The sequence below is a fragment of the Pongo abelii genome, chromosome 11 (genome assembly GCF_028885655.2).
Source record: "Pongo abelii isolate AG06213 chromosome 11, NHGRI_mPonAbe1-v2.0_pri, whole genome shotgun sequence".
NCBI lineage: Eukaryota > Metazoa > Chordata > Mammalia > Primates > Hominidae > Pongo > Pongo abelii.
Window position 1 is genome coordinate 109,108,838 of NC_071996.2, and position 7,463 is coordinate 109,116,300.

Below are 7,463 nucleotides of genomic sequence, written 5' to 3' on the forward strand. Positions count from 1 at the left end.
CCGCATTTGGGGCCAATTCAAAAGCCAGGCTTAGACAAATGTTCTATTTCGTTCTCCCCAGCCCCCGTGTTTTTATCTCCTGTGGTGTTTTCAGGGACTGCACCTCACCCCACTCCACTCCTGTGTTCATCTGGTGTCTTTCTGGCCCCCTCTATTGTGTGTTCTTCGCTCACCTTCTTCACTTCTCAGAGTCCTCTTTGTGACTGAGCCTCTGCTAGAGAACATGATGTTGATTGTGTTGTTTTTGTTTTGTTTTGTGTTTTTGAGACAGAGTCTTCCTCTGTCACCCAGACTGGAGTGCAGTGGCGCAATCGCGGCTCTCTGCAACCTCCGCCTCCCGGATTCAAGCCATTCTCCTGCCTCAGCTTCCCAAGTAGCTGAGATTACAGGCATGAGCCACCATGCCTGGCCCATGATATTGATTTTTATGGGGGTAGTGGGGTCTCCCTGAGGGGATTGCCAGGTGAGGCTGCTGCCACCCCCTTCTACTTCCCAACCAGGTTTGGAGGTTCAGCAGCTGATACACGTAAATGTCCCCAGTTCTGCCTTTTAGAAACTATATTCCCCAAATTTGTCCAAAACACATGGAATTGTCCCCAGCTGTGGCAGATGTGGTTAGGAGCACTGTCGGCACCTCCCCTCCCCTGTGTGCCTTAAAGAGACCCTTTAAGCTGTGCAGGGCAGGTGGCAGCTCAGATGAAGATGACAATCAGAATGTATCGCTGACAGTCTCTGGCTCACCCAGGAATAGAGAGCCAAAGCACTGATTGATACCTGAGAGGGCAGCTGTCTTAGGGAGGACACAGAAGAGAGATAAGGGACTCAATCAGTGTCAGAGCCGTCCCAACACAACACAGCCATTAATCACTTTGGGTAAAGATTCTCTGCTGCTGAAGTGGAGGAGGGCAAGCAGGTAATAGAAAAACAGAGGGAGAAGCAGCTGTGTGGGCCGGCCAGCTCCAGGATGGACAAGGCACTTGGCCTCACCTGGATGGATGGGCAGGCAGGCCTGATTTGGAGATCTCCATCTGTCCATTCTCAGCCCAAGGAAAATGCCCACAGGATTTTCCTGAATTCATTGCACAGAATTAAAATATAATCCAGGGTGAACTTTAAAGTATGTGAATTATGTCTCAATAAGGCTATTATAAATATATAGACTCCAATCAGCAGCCCAGGACAGCTGCAGTGGAAACCCTCCCTCCCATCGCCCTCCCACCACATGGATGCAGAGAAGACCATTGCTGATATTCTCTCCTTGTCCTTACCCACGGGTACCTGAATGAGATGCAGCAAGTGGTGAATCACGAGGAAAACATGGCTCAAAGGCTCAGCATTTCGATGAGAAAAGATCCCTCCCATTCCAGAAAGTCGCAAGACTGCACTTCAGCAATTCCCAACCATATTACGCATGTGATTAGTACTGGCTGAGCCCATTTTAGAGACTGTCTTTCAATGTGTTTTAATTAGACATTTAAAAACAATAACCCTGTTTTTTTTGTCCAGGGAACAGAGATTCCTAAGTTGGAAATAATGAATGGATTAGTGATTAATTCATTGCTGGCAGGTGTGGGGAGAAGCTGTCTGTAGCTTCTTAGCTTTTTTTGTCCCCTTTCTCTCTTAAGATTGTTCTATTTTAATTAATTTTTTTTGCCACCCCAGCACTTCTCTTATCAAATATTCAAATAAACCAAACAAGTAGAGTATACTGAGACCGAAGTACTCAATATGGTGTTTAATAGGAATTGTAGCTTGTTTTCTCCCTGAGGAGTATCAGATACCTGGAAGCTTTTCCTGGCAGTGGAAATGGACTCCAAAAGTGCATTTTTAGCATCTAGTTAATCTTCCTTTCAGGTGCCGAGGGCATGGCTTGATTGAAACAGGGAGCAGCCATTGGGTGCTTTGTGCTTTCTCTTGCCTTGCCTGGTAAGGAACAGAAGTGAGAACATAGCGAGGCTGTGAGTCTTCTCCCCATTCACTCTGCTCCACTGTTTGCATGCTTGTGTCTGTGCCACATGAATGCTCAACACTGGGGGCATGATCCAGCTGTTGGACATGCCAGGTCTGGTGACAGCTGCCTGCCCTCGGCTGCCAGCATCTCACTCAGCTCAGCAGGAGGGCTGCCATCACTGCTCATGCTTACAACCAAGTTTGGCACAAATATCCCGCGTCCATGTCCTCAAACCCAAGCCACAATCAGTAGGGAGGGGCAGGGCATGTGCTCATGTGCAAGGGCCACAGCACTAGCCTCTCAGCGAATGTGAACTTCATGCTCCGTCCTTTTCAAAAGAACACTGCTCAGAACAGCTATGGCGCAGTGCACTTTCTAAACTCAGGACTATCTTGAATGAGTGAGCAGTCCTGTATGACACTAAGTCTGCAATGGAGCCAGAGCTGTTGGCTACTTCAAAATTAGTTACAGGTTTCAGAACACCACTTGATGCCTTCTAACAGTTGTGAGATCCCTTAGCAGAGACAGCCTTGGCTACCTTCTCAAAAGCAGCCACGTGGTTGAGCCCTGACCATATATTTATCCATAAATGATGGTGAGTACTAATAAAGAAGGAATGGAAGAGGAGTTTTTAAGGCGGGTCTCTGGAAGCCATGGTTTCATTCAGCCCAAAGTATTTTCCTCCAGATTGAAGCAAAGACAGAAGTAGCCTGCTGTGACTAATGGAGTTCAGGTGATTCCTTGCCAAGCATTTTAATAATGGGGTGGCTGACAGGTGGAATAGGGTGGGGATGGTAGAAAAGAGCAATGGACAGTAGGCACACGGTCAGCAGTTAGCTGGTAAAGAAATGAGCATTGCTTCCAAAGTCTTCCAAAACCAGGCAGCAGGGAATGAGGGATTCAGCCAGAGGAAAGATTTCCTGGTACTTCCCTCCATTTTTTTTTTCTCTCTCCCAAGTTTGGAAGCATCAGAGAGCTGGAAAATTGGGACACAGATCCCTAAAGGAGTTCCTATTGGGTGACCATGTATATGGTTTTTAAATTCTCAAGGATAAACTACTGGACAGCTATGAAGAAAAGGAGAAAGTTCTTTATGTATAAATATGAAAAGATCTTTAAGACATATAGTTAAACAAAAAATCAAGGTGAAGAACCATGTCTAATATGCAGGATGTGTAATTTGTAATTTGCAGAGTCCAGTGCGAAACGAAATTACAGGGTTCAAAATTATTAAGAATTTCAAGCCAATGACAGCAAAGCATGAAATCAACTGCACCACCCTCCTGCACTCAGAGCCCTGTGTACCTTCCACACTCCCATGCAGTCAGTCCTGCCGGTATGTTTCCATTGCAGTAAACCTAAAATGTTAAGTAAGAAATAAGTAGGGTTTTCCTATGGGCAGGGGGGCTGAGAACTATGAGGAAGGAGAACAAAAGAGGGAGGAGAATTTCCACTGTATACCTATTTATATTTGCCAATATTTGAATCATGGAAATGAATTACCTATTCAAAAATTTAAATAATTTTTAAAAAGTCCTCAGGGCTCCAGAAAACCCCATGCAGACCCTAAGCAACCCATGGAATCCCATTCATATTTATCAGTGATTACATGTTGCTATGTGGAGGTCCTGTGCATGGGAAGAAGCTATGAGAACAGAAGCATCTGATTATAATAACTGAAGCAACAGCTATCCTCTTTCTCACCCAGTCACTTGCTTGCCACTGGACATAGATTTCCATGAAGCCAAATAAAACAGAAAATGTTTTCTCACTCTGTGGCCTCTATCAGGTTCCCCTCAGCCTTGTGAACTTCGCTAGGCCTCAGGCACATGGGCTACTGCTTATTTTCACAGCTGCCCTATAGGTTAATAAGTGCTACTCTTCTGAGCAGAGAGACTCTAAATCTCATTAAAGGAAAGGGTTAGATGAATGCATCCGCAGTAACAGTAATAATCAGAAATAACAAGATGCTTCCAGTTTGACAAGACCCACTTGTGTGTCTCCACAATGGTGCCACTCAGAGAAATGGGATGCACCTTGTATTAGTATGTTCTCACACCGCTATAAAGAACTACCTGAGACTGGGTAATTTATTAAAAAAAAAAAAAAAAGAAGAGAGAGAGAGAGAGAGATTAATTGATTCACAGTTGCACAGGCTGTATAGGAGGCAATGGATGGGGAGGCCTTAGGAAACTTACAATCATGGGGGAAGGCGAAGGGAAAACCAGCATGTCTTACTTGGTGGGAGCAGGAGGAAGACAGAGAGAAGTAGGAGGTGCCACACACTGTAAAACAACCAGATCTCGTGAGAACTCTATTACAAGACAGCATTCAGGGGATGGTGCTAAGCCATTAGAAGCCACCCCCATGATCCAATCACCTCCCACCAGGCCCCACCTCAAACACTCAGGATCACAATTCAACATGAGATTTGGGTGGGGACACAGAGCCAAACCATATCACTCCTGAACCACAAATAATCAAATCAATAATAGTTTGCATGTATTGAGTACCTACAATGTATTAAATGAATTATTCATTTAATCCTCATGATTCCTGCAGGGCAGATTCTACTACTTTTTGCATTCTATAGATAAGGAGAAGTAACTTGCCAAACATTGCCCGGTAAGTAAAGGATGGAGCCAGATTCGAACACAGACATTCTAGCACCAAAGACCGTACTCTCAACCATTAATCACAAAGAAGAGAAGCCTCACTTTTCAAGTAAACGATCCATATAATAAAGATCATTGGCTAAAATGTAATACATCTTCTTAGCCGTTCCACTCAACAAAATCTTCTACCCTCCAGAACACAACGGGGATAATTTGGAAGTAAGGGCTGCAGATTTTTATTTTGGCAAATATGGCTATGAATTCTTTTGTGCCATCAAGTCAAATGAATGCTAGGCTCACCATTGTTTGAGGCCTGCATTAATGTTCAGTATGGCCCTGAATTCTCTATTCTTTGGAAACAACATTTCTAAGATGATGGCAACTTGACAGCTCTTGGGAACAATTTTCTAGGGACTTACCCACAAGATCTCCAAGTGATGCAAGAGGCTGAGGCAGTTAAGAAGAGTGAAGGAGGAATTACTTCCAAGAGTACAGACAAGTCAAGAAAACAATCTAGAGTCACAGAAGACCAAGATCAGAGGCAGACGTTCACATTCCTGGGCTGAGGAAAAGACTCCAGGGCTTGGCTCAAATTGGCCATAGAAATTGTATGAAGGTGGAATTAAACCCCAACATTCCCTGGGAACTTTCCCCCTTCTAAGTTGTCTAAGACACCAAGAACAAGTATCTATACAAGAAAACTGTACACATATCTGTACTATCTATCTTGTCCTGCATTTATCTTCTACCAAATTGTGGTGTCTACTTTGATGAGAAAGCCAATTTCAGATCTTTCTGTCTCAGAACCAAAAACACTACAAGGCACAAGATGGGTCCTTAATATATGTTTGTTGAAATGGCAAACGTATGAATGAATGATTCATCAGTCAATTGATACACACCCTTAATCCTTAATAGCCATGTTATGCAAGCAATATCTCATTATGACAATTCAACCCCTCCCTGCAGCTCACCAATAAAATATTCAAATGTTTTTTATTCTAATGACACTTTGTGATAATTGCTAGAAATCCTATTCCCAGGAGGCAGGAGCCAAAGATGAAACCAAACCAATATCAGATTTCCTCATCAAGACTTGGAAAGTGAAAACAAAGTGACTTGAATGCAATAAAACAGGAATATTTTGCAGATCAGTTTAATATATTGCCCTTGAAGTGCTTAAATGTGTTTGTGTGATGTTGTCAAGTAACTACTAAATAAATACTTTAAAGCTTGTTTGGCTTGTTGAAATTTAAAATATTAAGAAAAAGAAAAGAAGTGTGGCTGATTTTTGCAAATTCAATACCCAAGTAGTGTAGAAGAAAATAAAAGCAGCTGGGATTTGTGTAGTTGCTAATTTGGTTGAAGAATAATCATCCATCTAAGCAAAAATACTTCCTCTGCCACATCTGGAGAAACCAGTTGTAGAGGGAAAGTGTGGGTTGGTTGCCAAAAGGACATTTTCCATATTGAAGAAAATCTTAATTTTATGCAAATTGCCATTCAATCTTTCATTTTTTTCTTTCCTCTTTCAAAGCAATGAAACACAGGAGCAAAAAGGTAGTTTGAAGACTTTTATGGAATTGATAAAGTCATACTTTCTTAGGAAAGAGATTAGCTGAAACTTGGCCAGGTGATAAGACATTACAGGAAGGTCAAAGTATTAAAGATTTCTAATAAAAGCTGCAGGATGAGAAAGTCTGCCAGTAGCTTATAAGAAGAGACCAAGGGATTGGGGATTTTCAACATTAACAGGAATTGAAAATCTGGACCTTTACTTATAGGAAAAGTAGAGTTACCTTTAAACAATGATTGATAATAATCAAAGTCTAGTGGGATAAAGAACTTATCCTGAAGACAGATTTTTTGGTAGAGTATTTCTTTGTATGTTGTTCTACATTGAGTATTACTTTCTATACTGTTCTTACTATTTTATATTTAGATTTTTTTTTTTGAGACTAAATCTCACTCGTCACTCAGGCTGGAGTGCAACGGCGCAATCTCGGCTCACTACAACCTCCACCTCCCAGGTTCAAGCGATTCTCCTGCCCCAGCCTCCCAAGTAGCTGGCATTACAGGCACCTGCCAACCCACACCTGGCTTATTTTTGTATTTTTAGTAGAGATGGGGTTTTCACCATGTTGGCCAGGCTGGTCTGGAACTCCTGACCTCAGGCGATCCGCCCACCTCGGCCTCCCAAAGTGCTGGGATTACAGGAGTGAGCCACTGTATAGTTAGATCTTTAATTTGCATTTCTGTTTTTCTCAAAACAAGTGATTCTCAAAACTTCATCTGCATCAGAATTACCAAGGAAGCCTTTTAAAAATGGAGATTCCTAATCCCAGATAGTCAAATTCATTGGGTATAGGGTTGGGGTTCAGGAATCTGTGTTTTAACAAAGTAAAGGTAACAGGGCCTGGATAACTTAATGCAAGTGATTCACACCTCACTTTTGAGAAGTTACTCTTGTTAAATATGTCCCAGGTACTGTCCCGGATCTCTGCAGCTGGAGCAACAAAGCGCCACCTACTGGAAATTTACCAAATTACAGGCATAATGGAAAGGAGAACTGAGAAATCAGTGTAGTGATTTTGTCATTTAACTGTGATGTTGTCAAATAACACTCTATAAATGTTTCAAAGCTTACCTGGCTTATTCAAATTTAAAATATTAAGAAAATTAAAATAGGTTTGAATGACGTTCACAAATTCATACTAAAAGTAATGTGGGAGAAAAATAAGCAGTGGATTTGTATAATGACTAATTTATTCTAAAGTTTCAGAGTCCAGGACACATGGAAACAGGACACAGGAGGAAGGTTGGAAAGCTACAGAAACACATTTTACCTACTTTTCTATTCTTCCTGCTTCTCGCTGGAAGTAATGGGCTGATAAATA